Source organism: Idiotropiscis lumnitzeri, chromosome 2 (assembly GCF_059441095.1).
Source record: "Idiotropiscis lumnitzeri isolate Australia: NSW breed Sydney's pygmy pipehorse chromosome 2, RoL_Ilum_1.0, whole genome shotgun sequence".
In the NCBI taxonomy this organism is placed as follows: Eukaryota; Metazoa; Chordata; class Actinopteri; order Syngnathiformes; family Syngnathidae; genus Idiotropiscis; species Idiotropiscis lumnitzeri.
In genome coordinates this window covers 22,738,091-22,758,574 of record NC_142392.1, presented here as the reverse complement: position 1 = coordinate 22,758,574, position 20,484 = coordinate 22,738,091, and the positions used below count along the sequence as shown (strand labels likewise).

General features: G+C 46.9%; 1 pseudogene; it reads left to right on the top strand.

Annotated features, from left to right (window-relative positions):
- Positions 1–20,484, top strand: part of LOC148342005 (uncharacterized) — a 78,423-nt pseudogene continuing 57,939 nt past the window's right edge.

The following is a 20,484-nucleotide window of genomic DNA, read 5'->3' as shown; positions in this document are numbered from 1 at the left end:
ATGGACACAGATGCGTTCCTGATGGCCCTGAGACGCTTTATAGCCAGACGAGGGAAACCCCAAGAGATTCTCTGTGACCAGGGAACAAACTTCAGAGGAGGCGAACGAGAACTACAGGAAGCATTTCAAGAGCTTCATCCTGAGCTCCAGCAACAGCTTGCTAGCCAACAAATCAGGTTTGCCTTTAACCCTCCTGGTTCCCCACACTTTGGCGGATGCTGGGAGCGGGAGATTCGCTCATTGAAGACTGCCCTTCAAGTCACCATCGGAGCCCAGATCGTTACAGATGAGGTATTACGCACAGTACTAGTTGAGATTGAGGGGATGCTCAATTCAAAACCTCTGGGCTACACGTCATCTGAGATTGCGGACCCTGACCCCATTACCCCCAATTGTCTCCTCATGGGGCGGCGGGACGCCTCGCTGCCACAAGTCGTCTATGAGGACTCTGAGATACTTGGCCGAAGAAGATGGCGGCACAGTCAGGTGCTAGCAGACCATTTCTGGCAGCACTTCCTGCGACACTATCTGCCAGGACTTCAAGCCCGCCACAAGTGGCAAAATGAATCAGCTAATCTGCAAGTGGGAGATGTAGTTATGATTGTGGACAAGCAGCTGCCACGGGCATTCTGGCCTGTAGGGAAAGTCTCTCAGGTCTTTCCTGGACCAGACACTCGAATCAGATCAGCCGAAGTGACTGTGAAGGGAAGAACTTACGTCCGACCTGTGGCAAGACTCATCAGCCTACCTGCTCTGCCGAAGGACGATTAATCACCCTTTGTATGACCTTTTCTGTTGTTCATATTCACAGGTGAATATGGGGGCGGCTGTAGAAAAGGCTGCTCAGAGACTGTGACACCGGCTCCTTTAAGAGGGCGGAGTTTAGTGCTCCAACTCACGTGTGTGGGCGTGCGTGCGTGTATATAAGGAGGAAGAGGGGAGAATCGTGTCAGTCTGTCTATCGAGCTAAGTTTGAGTTGTAGTCCACATTTATCCTGCTTTGAGTTGTGCGTGAGACAAGTAAGTTACAGCATTAATACCACTGTTTGTTTGTCTGTACAATCCACGTTTCACTGCTAATTAGTAACATGCAATGTTCAATGTTTATTATTTCCTTTAGAACCACACGAATTGAAGCGTCAAGAAATGTGTGCTTTGACTGCAACTTATTAAAAGACCTGAACCACAAGACCATACCCTCATTATTGGAGTTCTAACCGGACTCTCAACAGCGATTTGCATACTCCTCCCAGCACTAGTCAGTTACATATTTTTCAGTGTCTCTCAGCCTGCTGTTTAGTGGTGAATTTTTTAGCACAAACACTGCAACTGAATGGCTTATCTGCACTGTGTGTTCTTGTGTGTCTCGTTAACGTTGACTTTTCAGAGAAGCATTTTCCACAAACTGAGCAGGAAAAAGGTTTTTCTCCACTGTGAGTTCTTGTGTGTCTTGTGAAACATCCCTTTTGAGAGAAACTTTTTCCGCAAACTGAGCAGGAAAAAGGATTTTCACCACTGTGTTTTTGTGTGATTTATTAAATCAGACTTTCGAGAGCAACTCTTGCCACAAACTGAGCAAGAAAGAGGTTCTTCAGTGTGTGTTCTTGCATGCTCTGTTAATCGGAACTTTTGAGAAAAGCTTTTGCCACAAACTGAGCAGGAAAAAGGTTTTTCACCACTGTGTGTTCTTGTGTGTTCTGTTAAAGTTCCCTTTTGAGGGAAGCATTTTCCACAAACTGAGCAGGAAAAAGGTTTTTCTCCTGTGTGTGTTCTTGTGTGGTTTGTTAAATGCGACTTTTGAGAGAAACTCTTGCCACAAACCGAGCAGGAAAAAGGTTTCTCTCCAGTGTGTGTTCTTGTGTGGGTTGTTAAATACGACTTTTGAGAGAAACTCTTGCCACAAACCGAGCAGGAAAAAGGTTTTTCTCCACTGTGCATTCTTGTGTGGATTGTTAAATCAAACTTTCGAGAGGAGCATTTCCCACAAACTGAACAAGAAAAAGGTTTTTCACCACTGTGTGTTTTTCTGTGCCCTTTTAAAGACAGCTTTGAAGTGAATGAGTCAGTGTGACATGCCCTTTTACTTTTAGCTTGCCCATTATCATCATCGTCGTCATGAGCGTCTGATAATGTGTCCTCATGATGTGCTTGTGATGGCCCCCAGTGGTCTTCATCACCTTCTGTTGCCACGTGACGACTTGAACTGCTGCTTGTAGGCTCCGCCCCTCTGTTGTCCTCACTCTCATCCTTGTTTTCATCGTCCGTCTTTATATGGACAACGTTCACTGGTGACTTGTTAATATCCTCCTCCTCCTCCTCCTTTTTGATGTGAGTCCAGTCTGGCTCCTCTTTCACAGAACGGAGATCGTTTTCACAGACGTCTGCATGACACAAAAAGACAAATACACATTTGGTTTGGTCAAGTCAAATCTCAGGGGGCGACTTCGACTTATATTGTTTTTACCGTGCTACCTTGACTTGTGCCTGCCGCACACGGAGCAATGCGTGCGACCCCAACTTGGACCGGACCATGGGGGCATTTCACAAAATTACGTCCTACGATGTAAGCCTCCCGTTAGCCGCACAACAGTGATAAACGAGCATTTAAAAAGGAAGCACGTTGCGGCTGATGCCCGATTTCATTCCTGACATAGTCACAGACGTTTCTGGAAGCGAGCTGAAGTTAGCACACACAGGCTATTGTGTGCGTCTGATGGAACACCTGTTGTGGGACCCTAACATATTAATGGGGGCCACTGGGGGCCATCGCAACATAATGTCATTGATAAAATAGGAATCGTTCAAGTGAAATATGTTTACAAGTATTTCATTTTGCATTTATAGATAGTTTCATCGTGGGTACTTTTTGCTTTCATTATAATCTGGATCCCTAAAAGAATTAAAGGGGCCCTGGAATCAGAGTGGCTATTTATTGCATGATTTACGTTTGTTTGTTTTTTTACCCAAAATGACATTTATCCTGCTCGTACATTCCGACATTCCCCTTTTTCCTTTTTTAAAATAAAATTTATGTTTCTAAATCAAATTTAAAACAAAATTATGTTTGAAGAGACAAAATCCCTACACATAAGCATGAAGCAATTACACTTTCACTCTGACTTACATGTTGACATATTTGAATAATGACTGTTTATATTAAAGTTATCCAATACATATTCAAATTAGACTAAGATACACCATAATATTTTAAGAGTTCACTAAATTATTTTGGAACTGCAATGATGCTTAACTGCCAAAGGGTGTCAGTAATGAGTAACAAAGGAACACAAGACCTCCCACTGATACATCATCATTGTCATTGGGATAAATTACAAGGAACTACGAGTTGTGGGGGAGATGCAAACCACCTGGGCCACAGGAACTTTATTACCAGGAACAAAATTTTCCTGGACTTGTTGGTAGAAAAGGGGGTTTTGACGTTCTCCCTTTGTAAGCCCATAGTAAGCAAAAAATGCAGATGCATTCCTTGCAGCATGCGCTTGTTCACTGATCGAGATCCGTGCAACCCTGGATGGATGCATTCAATCTATTTCAAATGTTTGGATGGGGTGAATCTACGCATATGTGCACAAAACAGTGCAGGGCCACCCGAGGTTCATTGACTCTCACCCGACGAAGCCAGTACAAAGTTAATAAATAAATAAATAAAACCAATACGTACTTGATTAAAAAAAAAAAAAACTTAATATTTTGTGTTTTATCCACTAAAATTGATCAACCGCCATTGATGTTTTCGCCGCAGAGTGCACATTTTTTAGAGTCGGGCAGAATTCCTTCCGTAAGGACTTGCTTGAACAAGATATAAAACCCAGAAAATGTAAAATGTTAAACGAGTTCAAATTTTATACTGGGAAAAACATGGAGTTCACCCCCCACTATTGGTTATTCTTTGGCATTTATTTTCTGCACTGATTTCATTTGGCATAAACAAATGTTCAGCAAACCGACAAGTAAAAGGCAACATTTAAAAATAAAATGGCAATAACCGTGAACGACTTCCCCAAACAACTTAATGTTGTGATGCATATTTCTAACGATAGAAAGTCGTTCTATACAAAGCAAATGAGAGTAAGACGTGTACAAACCTGCTTTGTGTTGCACAACACGAAGCTGCTTGCAACCTTCGCCCAGCAGTTGAAGATGTTGCTCGTTCTCTTCTTTTATTCCACAAAGTTCCTCTTCGTACTTGGGTGTCGTTTTTGCACACATTTTCAAATGATAATTCCAAAAAATCCACACTTGATCTCTGCTTGGCGATGAGTCATGTGCCTCTTTTCGTTAGCGGCTAGCTAGCTAACAAGCTAAGCTAACTACGCCGAAAAGCATCAACGCGCGAAGATGAGGTTATCGGGACACAAAGACTTAATGAATTATGTCGTAGTCCTTTAGAGTAGCACTGGACATCCTATGAGAAAATTACAGTCAGTTCCACACGAAATCAGAAGAATTTAGCGGTGGCTGTTTTTGTTCCGGTGTGGAGGAGTCGGTGGATCTGGTCGAGGTCCTTCGGAAGCTGCGCGCTAGGTAATGACGTCATGCTTTAAGCACGTATTTTTCAAATATATTTCTTTGACTCTGTGTTTGTTTTACCCCTGGCTGTTCTATTTTAATATATATTTTATATAATATTTTAATTAATAATTTAATTTTAATTTTGCAAAATAACTAAATTAACGCCACATTGGCGAGTCAGCTCTTACGTCACTTCCGCCTATGCCCCGAGAAGCCGCTGCTTCTACAGCAGTGGGACGTTTCCGTTTCTCCTACCGAACTTGCAACAATGCTGTGGTTCACTCGGGCTGCAAGATTGTATGAATATAATTTCTGCATATACTAGCAGTGCTTCTCAATTATTTCACGCCCACCCCTACCAAGAGGAAAAAGATTCGCTCCCCCCCACCACCAATTTTTTTCTGTCTTTGTATAGTGATGTTAGATTGTCAATAAAATATCCCTTAACGAAGCTAAATTCCTAAGAAATATGATTTTGAGAACTATTATTGTGAGGATCTCGAAACTCAGTACTCTGTTCTGCAAATATTGATGAGATGATAAATATTTACTCATACGGTTTTTGTAAAAAACTTTATTAACATCAGCAAACCAAACACAGTTATTAATACGTACATAATATAGAAAAGACAAAAAGAAGAGCCAGGGGGATTTTAAACAAAAAATCTTTGTAAATAACATAAAGCAACAGCTTTAGTATGTTTACGATACTTTTTTTAAAAAAATAATTTTATGGTGACTATACGTTTTTTTCATGGTTACTGTAACAATATTATTGTGAGTTATGTTATGTTGCTTAGGGGCCGATTACAGTGACGGACGAGAGAAGGAGGAAGTGACGTTTTCCCTATCTCAACAGCCTGAAGTAACGTACTGTACTGCAAAAGTTAAGAAGTTAATAAAAGTGAAGTAAGCAAGTCAATGCTTTAATCGTCCACTCTGAATGAGAAACAGAACAGAGTGAAACATGGTGGCAGCGCGTGAGTCATAACTGGCGACGGGAAGAGAGTGTTGAAAGGATCGCTAGCTTGTTAGCACGGAAGCTAACTACGGACAGTCGCTACGATGGAAGGACTGCGACCGCCGCCGATTCTGGCTTTGGATTCAAACAATTTGACGAAGACGTGGAAAGCGTGGAAAGATGAATTCACATTGTATGTGGACCTGACAATGCCGGACTCGGAGGAATCCACGAAATGCAAGCTGTTTCATTACCTCATAGGCGAAGAAGGTAGAGAACTGTTGAACACGTTGTTGATGGATGATGTGTCGGCAAGAACTACCGTGAGGGAGATGATGAGAAAATTCGACGAACATTGTAACCCTAAGTTAAAGGAGACTGTGGAGAGATACAGATTCTTCATGAGAGATCAGACACCGGGCAAAAATGTGGACAAGTACGTTAATGAATTGAGAATTTTGGCCAGCACCTGCAATTTTGAGCAGCTGAGAGACTCATTGATAAAAGATAGAATCGTGTGTGGCACAAACGACAATGCGCTGAGGGAAAGACTGCTGAGAGAAGACAATCTGACATTAGAAAAACGCATGAAGATTTGTCGAGCAACAGAGTTGTCACGAGAAAATGGTAAAACACTGCAGGGGCATTCAGAGGAGGAAGTGCATCTACTCAAACAAGAAAAAGCAAGCAGAGGTGATGTTTGCTGTAAGTTTTGTGGCAAGAAGCATGAGTGGAATAAAAAGAAGTGCCCTGCTTTTGGAAAAAAGTGTAAAAAATGTGGGAAGGCTAATCATTTTGCTGCTATGTGTAAGACAAAAAATGCACATGGTAAAAATGATAGAGCTGTGAATGCAATTCAAGAGCAAGATAAAAAAGAATATGAAGATATTATGATGATAACCCACATCGTTGAGACAAAAGAGAACGTGAACCAAATTGGAGACAGACATACTCCAGAAAAACAACTCTTTGCTGGTATGCTAATTGACACTACACAAGTTAAATTTCAAATAGACTGTGGAGCGAGCTGTAATGTCATTCCTGTGCATCACTGAAGTGAAATATGGTTTATTAATGTTGTTTTACCACATAAATGCTGCATAATAACCATTTTATACCTATATACACGCGTTAGTAGATGTCTGTGTCTATGTGTTATGAGAATGGGAATAATTGGAGGGAATTCGCACAGGGCCTAAGCACCAGGAATGTCTGACTCATGCGAAAAGGTACAGCCGATAACGAAAAAAGGGAGTATCGAAAAGGGAGTAAGGATTGGCAAAGGCCAAGGTTGTGCAAAGGGCCATGCAAACCATCAAAGCGCACTCGAACTGGAGGGGATGGGGTGCGATATTGGCTATAAGAATGTAACGGAGGCAAAACGAAAGTGGAGTCGGCTGAGGGTTCTACGCGCGGACGCCCAGCATCGTATTTTTTGCTCGCATTACTGAGGACGCCGGGGCTCTCCGTCCTTCCAGCACACGGTAATGAGATTTATGTATTGCATGTAATCTATGAGCTGAGATACAATTGTTGCTTGCTTGCTTGTACACTTTATACTGTGGGTTAAATAAAATGTGCCGCTTGTTTAACGCAGTGAAGTGTTTGCTGTCCATGTAAGTCGCCGACGATCCGCGATCCTGAAGTTAATAATAAGTCATAGCAATTGATCATGAGTTGTGACTATTATATTATTTGATACTGTAACTGATTATAAGCAGTGTCTACTCAAGGGCTCACGCTTGTCTGATTGGATATAACAGACAGCTTAACCCATTGTAGTTCATGCTTGTCTGATTGGATATAACAGACAACTTAACCCATTGTAGCCTGGCGATTGGGTATCAGTCTCGCTACTAGTCACTCTTATTGATGCTGTAATTGATCATAAGCAGTATCAGAATTGTTTCAAAACAGGATTACAGAGTTACATGCGGGACAAAATTTACTTGTCAGGAACTGTCCTTACTTGAGGCCGAGGCCAGACCTACAGACCAGCATGACGGTCACCGGCTGAATGGGGACACCTCAGGTGAGATTGGCCGTGCCGTGCATCAGATATTTCTGGCCCTGTTGGGGCCGATGTTGCTGTATCTTTCAGGTGGGGAGCGGAGGAGACAGGCCTGGTCTATGTGGCCAGGGCGAAACGTGAATGGAGTGAGACTTCCGGCAGTGACCCATCCAATAATGTCGTCATTCCGCAGCTGTTCCAGTTGGCCGTCCATAGGGCGTGTCCTTCCGGTTACGGACATCATGTGAAACAGTCCATCAATGAAAAAATGCTAATCAGTCTCAGGAGAACACATTTTTTTTTACATCATTTTGCACGACATCAGAAAAGGAAAATGTGGGATTGGATTAAGGAGCGTTACTAAAAATTGTTGTACTTGCAGGTTCAGGTGGCCAAGAGGGCAAAAAATAATAAAATAAAAAAAATGAAAAAAAAGGGGTGGGGCAGCTAATGCATGCAGCTCCCTTTGCACCTGCGCCTTCCGCTTCTGCTGCTCCTAGGCAAGGTTCGGGTGACGCGGCACCACAGCAGACTGGCTGTCCGTACCCGGCCGGTCAACGAGGTCGGGATTGCGGTAACAGAGGTAGGGGTGGTTATAAACGGGGGTTGTGAGTGGGGTGTGCTCTTGCTGCGGGGTCACTGGGTGATGAACTATCCATACCGAGCCACTTTCTGGAATGTGCCATCCTCTGGTCCTGTGCCATTCCTGTCGCCCAGAGCTCAACCAGCGCAGGGGGCGCCACCGTTACCCACTCCCAACGCACTCTTGACACCAACCCGCTGGTACCCCATTCCATGACAGGGGGCCACGGCGCATATGTGGTGCTCTCCTCCATTCCACTGGCTGAACTGAAACATCTGAGGGCAGCTCTGAAACCTGGTTCTCCATCCTCCCGCGGTGGGTATGCCCTGTTCCTGATCCAACCTCCACCCATTCACCAATTGACCCAGTACATTGTACACTGTACATATGATCGCACACATGATTTGGTTTCTCAAAATGCATTCATCCAAATTTAGTCAGGAGTTCATCTTGCATTAGGATTATATATGTGTTATGTCTACCGGCGTTGCCTCGCATGCGTGCCTTGTCCCTGAGCAGCAGAAATGGTATGAATTGTTTACTTTCGCTGAGCCACAAATCACATTGACTATTGATGCGCGTCTTCATACTAAAGATCTAGGCCCCATGGTAAAGCGGTGTGTCGAGGCGGTTGGCTGGGTTCAGACGTCTATTATGAATGTTGAATACTCCGCGTCACTAACAGGGTATCATACTTCAGCACCCACTACAAATTCTTCGGTTTTGGGAACGTGACTAAATTTCAAAATTTCACGAAGCGGGTCACTCGGGAGAGGTAGTTCTGTGTGCGTCTCTGCCGGAGGGGTTGTGGACACGGGGCCCGACTGATTTTGGGCTCTGCTCCACAGCTCCCTCAATTGTTTTACTGTCTCTACACCCTCGCCCAGTTGACAGAATCAGAGTTGGCACAGCCTGGAGGTGGAGGGAGGCATTCGGGAGACAATAGGAGGTGAAGACTGCAGCGGTCTTGGAGCTGTCTACATCTTGGAGAGCACCTATTCTTCCCGTAAAAAATGGTTTAATTTGGTATCTGCGTAATTCTAGGTTTGGGATTTTTATTTATCATAAATGGTTACTATTTCATTTGGTTTGCTTTAAAGATTTGCCAAAAAACTGTAAAAATTGGAGCGTTAGCTCAGGGCTTAATTTATAATCTCGAGACAGTTAGATATTTGAACTCAGTGAACTAAATTTTCTTTAATTCATGTTGGGGGGCTCGCCTTACAGCGAGGAGGAGGTGGACCCAAAAGGCGAGGAGGCCAAGAGGTGGGTAACGTGAAGGGAATTTATTAAATGAAACAAACAACGTGGCAGGGTGCTAGGTATCAAGGGCAACCAAAACGTGACTAACAGAAAAGGAGGACGAGGAACAGAAGCCGGGGCAAAACGCTGAGGGACGTAACGGGAACGAGGACGTGAACAAGAGCATGAGCTTGACAGGAACAAACGTGGTCGTGGAAGTCCGGAAAGTGTGGCAATGACCCGACGCTCAGTAGTTGGTCTGGGAAGCTTAAATAGTCCGAGTAATCAGGGGAGCAGATGGGAATCAGGTGCGTGATGGTTGACAGGGAACAGGTGCGTGGCTGGTGAGGATGAGACGGCTGAGAGGGAAACGCCCCTACACAGCTGACAAAACAATAACAGAAAAGCACATGGCACGAAGGAGGGAAGAAAATAACAACAAACACACTGACATGCCCGACACGGGTCATGACAGTACCCCCCCCTCAAGGGACGGATTTCAGACGTCCCAAATAAAGCCAAAAGAAAAAAAACAACAACCCAAAGAACAAAGTCCAAAAACGAGGGTGGGCGGAAGGGGTCGGGAGGTGGGACCACCACCCGTGTTCGGGACCGGTCTGGCGGGTGTCCGGGAGGCCAGACCAGCAAGTCCTTTCGCGGCCCTTCAGGAGGGCGTGCGGGCGGCCAGACCAGCACGTCCCATTGTGGCCATTCAGGCGGACGTCCGGGGCGACCCGAACGCCAAAAGGAGTCCGCCGACGGGGCTGAGACGAGAGGCGGCGGCGCAACGCTGGGTGCAGCAGAGGACGGGGCTTGGGCCGGCGTTGAGGTGGGCGCAACCGAGGCAGTAACTTGGAGCGACGGTAGGACGTTGGACACCGCCGCCGAGACGGAGACGAGACACGGTGGATCGCCGGACGCCGCCGGAGCAGGGACGAGACGCGGCGGTGGGTCGTTGACCGCCGTCGAGGCAGGCACTTGGGGCGGCGGCTGGTTGTCGAACCCCGCCGAGACAGGAACGTGGAGCGGCGGCTGGTTGTCGAACCCCGCCGAGACAGGAACGTGGAGCGGCGGCTGGTCGTTGAGCACCGCCGAGACAGGAACGTGGAGCGGCGGCTGGTCGTCGGACGCCGCAGAGACGGGGACGAGACGCGGTGGTAGGTCGTCGAGCGCCGTCGAGGCAGGTACTTGGAGCGGCGGCTGGTCGTCGAACCCCGCCCAGACAGGAACGTGGAGCGGCGGCTGGTCGTCGAACCCCGCCGAGACAGGAACGTGGAGCGGCGGCTGGTCGTCGAGCCCCGCCGAGACAGGAACGTGGAGCGGCGACTGGTCGTCGAGCCCCGCCGAGACAGGAACGTGGAGCGGCGACTGGTCGTCGAGCCCCGCCGAGACAGGAACGTGGAGCGGCGGTTGGTCGTCGTCCACCGCCGAGGCAGGAACCGGGAGCAGTGGCGGATCATCGGACGTCGTCGAGACAGAGGCGGGAGGCGGCGACGGTTCATCAGACGTCGCCGAGGCAGAGACGAAGGGCGGCGGCGCGTCGTCGACGACCGCCGAGACAGAGGCGGGAAACGACGGCGGTCCTTTGGACGCCGTCGCGAACGTGACTTGGGACGGCAGGGAATTGTTAACCGCCGTCGAGGCAGGAACTTGCGACGGGTGCAGGACGAGCGCCGTCGGATCAAAGACCTGAGGCGGCTGCGGGACGTGCTCTGCCAGAACAAGGACTTGGGACGGGCGCAGGACGTGCTCCGCCGGGACATGAGCTTGAGGCGGACGCAGGACGTGCTACGCCGGGACGTGAACTTGGGACGGATGCAGGGAGTGCTACGCCGGGACGTGAACTTGGGACGGATGCAGGGAGTGCTCCGCCTGAACGTGGACTTGACCTTGAGACGGACGCAGGACGTGCTCCGCCGGGACGTGAACTTGGGATGGATGCAGGGAGTGCTCCGCCTGAACGTGGACTTGACCTTGAGACGGACGCAGGACGTGCTCCGCCGGGACGTGAACTTGGGACGGATGCAGGGAGTGCTCCGCCTGAACGTGGACTTGACCTTGAGACGGACGCAGGACGTGCTCCGCCGGGACGTGAACTTGGGACGGATGCAGGGTGTGCTCCGCCGGGACGTGAACTTGGGACGGATGCAGGGTGTGCTCCGCCTGAACGTGGACTTGACCTTGAGACGGACGCAGGACGTGCTCCGCCGGGACGTGAACTTGGGACGGATGCAGGGTGTGCTCCGCCTGAACGTGGACTTGACCTTGAGACGGACGCAGGACGTGCTCCGCCGGGACGTGAACTTGGGACGGATGCAGGGAGTGCTCCGCCTGAACGTGGACTTGACCTTGAGACGGACGCAGGACGTGCTCCGCCGGGACATGAGCTTGAGGCGGACGCAGGACGTGCTCCGCCGGGACGTGAACTTGGGACGGACGGAGGGAGTGCTCCGCCTGAACATGGACTTGAGGCGGGCGCAGGACGTGCTCCGCCGGGACATGAGCTTGAGGCGGACGCAGGACGTGCTCCGCCGGGACGTGAACTTGGAACGGACGCACAGCGTGCTCTGCTGGATCGGGAACTGGGAGCGGATGCAAGACGTGCTCCGCCGGAACGTGGACCTGGGGCGCTGGCAAGGCGCCGGAACGGGGCTCAGCAGCTGGCGAGGAGCCGGGACGGGACTCAGCAGCTGGCGAGGAGCCGGGACGGGACTCAGCAGCTGGCGAGGAGCCGGGACGGGACTCAGCAGCTGGCGAGGAGCCGGGACGGGACTCAGCAGCTGGCGAGGAGCCGGGACGGGGCTCAGCAGCTGGCGAGGAGCCGGGACGGGGCTCAGCAGCTGGCGAGGAGCCGGGACGGGGCTTAGCAGCTGGCGAGGAGCCGGGACGGGGCTTCGCAGCTAGGGAGGTGCCGGGACGGGGCTCAGCAGCTGACGGTGAGCCGGAGTGGGACTCTGGAGGTTGCAGCTGGTGAGGGACCGGCACTGGAAGCTGCAGCCGACGAGGGAGCGGCGTGGGTTGCTGCAGCTGACGTGGAAGCGGCGTGGGTTGCTGCAGCTGACGTGGAAGCGGCGTGGATTGCTGCAGCTGACGTGGAAGCGGCGTGGATTGCTGCAGCTGACGTGGAGGCACCGTGGGTTGCTGCAGCTGACGTGGAGGCGGCATGGTCTGCGCAGCTGGCGTGGAGGCGGCATGGGTTGCTGCAGCTGGCGTGGAGGCGACGTGGGTTGCTGCAGCTGGCGTGGAGGCGGCGTGGGTTGCTGCAGCTGACGTGGAGGCGACGTGGGTTGCTGCAGCTGACGTGGAGGCGACATGGGTTGCTGCAGCTGACGTGGAGGCGACATGGGTTGCTGCAGCTGACGTGGAGGCGACATGGGTTTCTGCAGCTGACGTGGAGGCGACATGGGTTGCTGCAGCTGACGTGGAGGCGACTGCGGGCCGGGCGCAGCATTCGGACCGGGCGCAGCCGAGACGGGGGACCTGATCCCCATCAGCCTTCTTCATGTCGACCAGCTGGGCTTGAAGTGAGGAGACCTGCTTCTCCGCGTTCCTCTTGCCCTCTTCTGCCTCAGCCAGCATCTTCCGCAGAGCGTTCCGCACGTCCTCCTGCTGCCGCAAGCGAGTGGAGAGGCTCAGCTTTTGGCGAGTCTCCTCTTGGAGCATCTCCTGTGCATCCTGCAGCTGCGACTCCACTGAAGACAGGTCTTGGCTGACTTTGATGTTTCTGCCCTCGGCTTCAGTCAGCAGACTGTTGACATTGTCCAGCTCCGACTGCATCTTGGCCAACTTGTCAGCCATCTCCCGCCTCTGCTGTTCGCTCTCTCCAAACTTGACCTGCAGCTCTTGCTGTGCTGCAGTTGAGTCTAAAGTGTCCTCCAACTCAGTCTTGAGAGCTTCCAGCTCCTCTCCAAGGTCTCTGCGCGCCTCATCTGCCTTGTTGCGCGCCTGTCTCTCCGATTCCAGATCCTCCTGCAGCTCCGAGATCTGAGCTTCCAGTTCCTGGTTCCTCTTCTGGGCGAGGTTCTCCTCCTCCCTCTTTGCCAGTACAGCCAGCATCTCCTCCTCCTTCTGGGCCAAGTGAGCTTCCATTTTAGCAAAGTGGGCCTGAAGTTCAGAAATCTGGTCACTGATTGAGTCCGGGTTGCGCTGGGCGTCTGAAAGATGGTAGATATACTCGAGATCGTCCTTTTGATCCGAGTCGATGATCAGATGGGGTGGAATGACGGGTAAACCGTCGATGACGTAATCTGGAGACGAGGGGAGTGTAGCAGACGTGGCGCTGAGCTGATCGGCAGGTTGAGGGAGGTTGTCCGTGTGGCGGTGTCCATGACGCCGCCGCGAGCCCCTCGCTGGGTCCTTCTTTCTAGGTCGGGTCATTCTGTCGGGGGGCTCGCCTTACGGCGAGGAGGAGGTGGACCCAAAAGGCGAGGAGGCCGAGAGGTGGGTAACGTGAAGGGAATTTATTAAATGAAACAAACAAGGACAAACAACGTGGCAGGGTGCTAGGTATCAAGGGCAACCAAAACGTGACTAACAGAAAAGGAGGACGAGGAACAGAAGCCGGGGCAAAACGCTGAGGGACGTAACGGGAACGAGGACGTGAACAAGAGCATGAGCTTGACAGGAACAAACGTGGTCGTGGAAGTCCGGAAAGTGTGGCAATGACCCGACGCTGAGTAGTTGGTCTGGGAAGCTTAAATAGTCCGAGTAATCAGGGTAGCAGATGGGAATCAGGTGCGTGATGGTTGACAGGGAACAGGTGCGTGGCTGGTGAGGATGAGACGGCTGAGAGGGAAACGCCCCTACACAGCTGACAAAACAATAACAGAAAAGCACATGGCACGAAGGAGGGAAGAAAATAACAACAAACACACTGACATGCCCGACACGGGTCATGACAATTCAGGAATAATTTGCCCATCTTGCAAAGCCAAATTCTAACATTGTGCCATATTAGCTGGATATCATTAGGACATAATTGCGAACCAACACTTCTGGATTGTGGTGATTATCGGCACAACGAAATGTATACGTTGTAAAATTGTTTCTGGGGGCAATGCCTGTGAGGATGCCACTGTCTAGATTATATACAAAGAAAGCTTTTACAACAGTCTGGGAATTGAAATAGATATAGATATAAAATTTGGTGGGTCTACGTTAATTACAATATCTTATTGAAGTGCCTGATACAAGCTTCACAAACAAGTTTAAAAAGGTGATTGAGTGCAATTAATGGTTACCAGACGAACAAGTGTGTCTGCACATAGACGAGAATGCAAGTCAGTAAATAAAGACACACAAGCTTGCAGCATTACGTTACCTGCGTGACTTCTTAGAAGACAGAACATTACATGGTACCAGGTCGCGGGTCAAGAAAAGGACTGACGCGAGATGGACTCCGTAAGGCCACCAGAAGCGCTGAAAATGACGGGAAATGTGGACGCGAGTTGGCGCGCTTTCAAGCAACAATTCCTGCTCTACCTTGCCGCCGTGGGAGTCGGAAACAGAGCGGACGAAAGAAAAATAGCCCTTTTGCGAACCAATGCCGGAGCCGAGGCCATCGAGGTATTCAATGAACCCGAAGATAAAGACAAGTTTGAAAAGGTCCTGTGGATTTAATTAATAATAATAATAATAATAATATTCCCTTTATTAGTCCCACAATGGGGAAATTCGAGATTCGAACCCAGGCCTCCTGGGGAGACTGGGTCCTGAACGCGGCGCCTTGTAGATACACTTGCAAAGACATTTTCAAGTCGGACCTTTCAAGAGAAGCTATATCGTCCAACACTCACTCAGTGGTGCGTAAGTGTGTTTCTGGATATTATTTGTCCAGCCGTGGTGTCATAAATGATGGTATTTTGATGTGGATTCATTCAAGTAGGACAAAGTAGGACTTCACTGAAGGCACCTTAAATTACTTCCATACCCTGGAAGGTCACTGACCTGGCGAGAGAATTGCCCCCACCATAAACAATGCTCAGGCCTATTTTCTCTCAGGGCAGTTTCTGGTTACATCGGAACTTCAGCACCAAGACTGGTCACTTCTGTGAGCTCCAGTCCCTTCATAGTTTCATAAAGAGAATTACTTCCCAGATCTATATTAGGCCATTTAAAAATACAAGACTTTTTTTTTCATTTATTTCAATGTATATTTAAGCTTGCTTATGTAATAATACAATATTTATTCAATTGTTTTAGGATGTAAAATTATCAACAATTTGAACCTTTTTATTTCACACTTGAATATTTCTGAACATATTTGTTCTTTTGAAAATGTGTGCAATTTAAATTATTCCATCCATCCAGCCATTTTCTGCCGCTCATCCAGGGTCGGGTTATTGAATTAATTTTTTAGTATTTTTTATAATTCAATATTTATTTCAAGATCAGGACTCTTCTCAATTAGTTCAATATATATAAAATGTTTCTATATTTGTTAATTGAATTAAGTCTGTAGGTGGTTTCCAATTTTACATTTTAATATTTTCCTATTTCACTATATAAAAAATCCAATGTATAAAAAATATAATACAGCATGAAAAAAAATATTTGGTATATTTGACAAAATGATAGTTTTTTCCAAAGTGAGATTCTGCTTAGCAACAAACCCCAAACACTTGATAGAGCTCAACCCATTAAGTGTATTTTGCAGAAATGTATTCAGAAAGCATAATATTAAATGTGAGGGGATATTTGAAGAGTTTGAGTTATGTTCAATGGACCATACATATACGAGCCAGCCAAACACAGCGAGAAAATCAGCGCTGACTCCAGTCGCCATCAAGTTGCCAACTCCTGACATTCCAAAACCTTTGAGAGAAACTGAGACTATTTGCGTTTCTCTGTCTGGTTCTTTTTATAGTTCAACTTCGAGTTCTGTTTTTCACCTTTTCACACAGCGTAATGAAGGCCAGTTGAGCAAGTGGAACAAGTGATTTTATTGATGATTGTGGAAGGCAACGATTTCATAAGCACCGTTTCTTCTCACACCTTTTCCATTAGGTACGATTAAAAAGACAACTGAAAAGCATAACGTTAACAAATGTTATTCCAGGCAAAGGCAATTAATTTTATTGACATGTTTGATGTAAACACAAAAAAAAATCATCACCACTCAGACACAATGGTTATTCTGGCGCTGATCCCATTGGCTTAATGTCGATAAAAGAGCTTTGCAAAATTAAATTTTTCATATTTTATTCAAAATCACATTTACATCTTACCACAAAGAGTCAGTTGCTTCAGTTTTTTGTTGTCTTTTTTTTAAGCTTCAAGGATCGCTGCAATTCTCACCAGCACAATCGTGTCTCTCAGCAAGACGTTGAGTGAAGAATTTTTTAGCACAAACGCTGCAACTAAATGGCATGTCTCCACTGTGTGTTCTTGTGTGGCTTTGTGAACTTGACTTTACAGAGAAGCTTTTGCCACAAACTGAGCAGGAAAAAGGTTTTTCTGCACTGTGTGTTCTTGTGTGGGTTGTTAAATTTGACTTTACAGAGAAGCTTTTGCCACAAACTGAGCAGGAAAAAGGTTTTTCTCCAGTGTGTAATCGTGTATGTGTTTTTAAATTCCACTTAAAAGAAAAGCTTTTGCCACAAACTGAGCAGGAAAAGGGTTTTTCTCCACCGTGCGTTCTTGTGTGGCTTCGTAAATGCGACTTTAGAGAGAAACTCCTGGCACAAACTGAGCAGGAAAAAGGTTTTTCTCCACTGTGCGTTCTTGTGTGGCTTTGTAAATGCGACTTTAGAGAGAAACTCCTGCCACACACTGAGCAAGAAAAAGGTTTTTCTCCAGTGTGTGTTCTTGTGTGGCAAGTTAAATTTGACTTTACAGAGAAGCGTCTACCACAAACTGAGCAGGAAAAAGGTTTTTCTCCACTGTGTGTTTTTGTGTGTTTTGTTAAACTTGACTTTTGAGAGAAGCATTTTCCACAAACTGAGCAAGAAAAAGATTTTTCTCCACTGTGTGTTATTGTGTGTTCTGTTAAACTTGACTTTTGAGAGAAGCATTTTCCACAAACTGAGCAAGAAAAAGGTTTTTCTCCACTGTGTGTTCTTGTGTGTTTTGTTAAATTTCCCTTTTCAGAGAATCCTTTGCCACAAACTGAGCATGAAAAAGGCTTCTCTCCACTGTGTGTTCTTGCGTGCCTTACTAAATGAGACTTTTGAGAGAAGCTTTTGTCACAAACTGAGCATGAGAAAGGCTTCTCTCCACTGTGTGTTCTTGCGTGCCTTACTAAATGAGACTTTTGAGAGAAGCTTTTGCCACAAACTGAGCAAGAAAAAGGTTTTTCTCCACTGTGCATTCTTGTGTGGATTGTTAAATCAAACTTTTGATAGAAGCTTTTGCCACAAACCGAGCAGGAAAAAGGTTTTTCACCACTGTGTGTTTTTCTGTGCCCTTTTAAAGACAGCTTTGAAGAGAATGAGTCAGTGTGACATGCCCTTTCACCTTTGGCTTGCCCATCATCATCGTCATGAGCGTCTGATAATGTGTCCTCATTATGTACTTGTGATGGTCCCCAGTGGTCTTCATCACCTTCTGTTGTCACGTAATGACTTGAACTGCTGCTTGTAGGCTCCGCCCCTCTCTTGTCCTCACTCTCATCCTTGTTTTCATCTTCAGTCTTTATAGGGAGAACATTCACTGGTGACTTGTTGATCTCCTCCTCCTCCTCCTCCTTTTTGATGTGAGTCAAGTCTGGCTCCTCTTTTACATAAAGGAGATCGTTTTCACTGACGTCTGCAGGACACAGAAAGACAAATTTGGTTTGGTCAAGTCAAACCTCATGCAGCGACTTTGTCTTATATTGTTTCTACCGTGCTACCTTGACTTGTGCCTGCCGCATACGGAGCAATGCGTGGACCCCAACTTGGACCGGACCATGGGGGCATTTCACAAAATTACGTCCTACGATGTAAACCTCCCTTTAGCAGCACAACTGTGATAAACGAGCACTTAAAAAAGAAGCACGTTGCGGCTGATGCCCGATTTCATTCCTGACATAGTCACAGACGTTTTTGGAATATGTATTCGAATTCAACTAAGATACACCATAATATTTTAAGTGTTTACTGAATTATTTTGGAACTGCAATGATGCTTAACAGCTATAAGGGTGTCAGTAATGAGTAACAAAGTAACACAGGACCTCCCACTGATACGTCATGATTGTCATTTGGATAAATTACCAGGAACTATGAGTTGTGGGGGTGATGCAAACCACCTGGGCCACAAGAACTTTATGACCAGGAACTAAATGTTCCTGGCCTTGTTGGTAGAAAAGGGGGTTGTGGCGTACTCCCTTTTTAAGCCCATAGTAAGCCAAAGATGCAGATGCATTCCTTGCAGCATGCGCTTGTTCACTGATGAGAACCGTGCAACCCTGGATGGATGCATTCAATGTATTTTAAATGTTTGGATGGGGTGAAACTACGCACACGTGCACAAAACAGTGCAGGGCCACCCGAGGTTCATTGACTCTCACCCAACCAAGCCAGTAAAAAGTTCATAAATAAATAAGACCAATCCGTGCTTAATTTAAGAAAAAAAAATTAATATTTTGTGTTTTATTCACTAAAATTGATCAACCGCTATTGACGTTTTCGCGGCAGTGTGCACATTTTTAGAGTCAGGCGGAATTCCTTCCGTAAGGAATTGCTTGAACAAAATATAAAAACCAGAAAATGTTATTTTGTTATTTTAAATGTAAATTTTATACTGGGAAAAACATGGAGTTCACCCCCCACTATTGGTTATTCTTTGGCATATATTTTCTGCACTGATTACATTTGACATAAACAATTGCTCAGCAGACCTGCAAGTAAAAGGCAATATTTAAAAATAAAACGGCAATAACCTTGAACGCATTTCCCCAAACAACTTAATGTTGTGATGCATATTTCTAATGAAAGAAAGTCGTTCTTTACAAAGCAAATGAGAGTAACACGTGTACAAACCTGCTTTGTGTAGCACAACACGAGGCTGGTTGCAAACTTCGTCCAGCAGTTGATGATGTTGCTCGTTCTCTTCTTTTATTCCACAAAGTTCCTCTTTGTACTTGGGTGTCGTTCTTTCACACATTTTCAAATGATAATTCCAAAAAATCCACACTTGATCTCTGCTTGACGATGAGTCATGTGCCTCTTTTTGTTAGCGGCTAGCTAGCTAACAAGCTAAGCTAACTACGCCGAAAAGCATCAACACGCGAAGATGAGGTTATCGGGACACAAATACTTAATGAATTATGTCGTAGTCCTTTAGAGTAGCACTGGACATCCTTTGAGAAAATTACAGTCAGTTCCACATAAATCAGAAGAATTTAGCGGTGGGTGTTTTTGTTCCGGTGTGGACGGCTCGGTGCATGTGGTCGAGGTCCTTCGGAAGCTGCGCGCTTGCTAATGACGTCATGCTTTAAGCACGTATTTTTCAAATATCTTTCTTTGCCTCTGTGTTTGTTTTTACCCCTGGCTGTTCTGTTTCAATATATATTCTATGTAATATTTTAATTCGGTTGATAAAAAAATGTAACAAAATAATTAAAATAACGCCACAAAAGCGAGTCAGCTCCGACGTCACTTCCGCCTATGCCCCGAGAAGCCGCTGCTGGAACAGCAGTGGGAAGGTTACGTTTCTCCTACCGAACTTGCAACAATGCTGCTGTTCAATCGGGCTGCAAGATTGTATGGATATAATGTCTGCATATACTCGCAGTGCCTCTCAATTATTTCACGCCCGCCCCTACCAAGAAGAAAAAGATTCGCGCCCCTCCACCGCCAATTTTTTTTCTGTCTTTGTATATTGAGATTAGATTGTCAATAAAATATCACTTAACTAACCTACATTGATAAGAAATATAATTTCGAGAACTATTATAGAGAGGATCTCGAAGCTCAGTACTCTGTTGTGCAAATATTGATGAGATGACAAATATTTGTCATCTCATGTCATTATCCACACCACTTATCCTGAACAGGGTCGCGGGAGAGTGCTGGAGCCAATTCCAGCTGACTTCGGGCGAAAGGCGCACTCCACCCTGAACTGGTCGCCAGCCAGTCACAGGGCAGACAAAGACACCGTCACTGAGAGGGAACTGAACCCACGCTGCCTGCACACAACTCAGGCGAGTGTACCACTCCACCATCAGTGACAT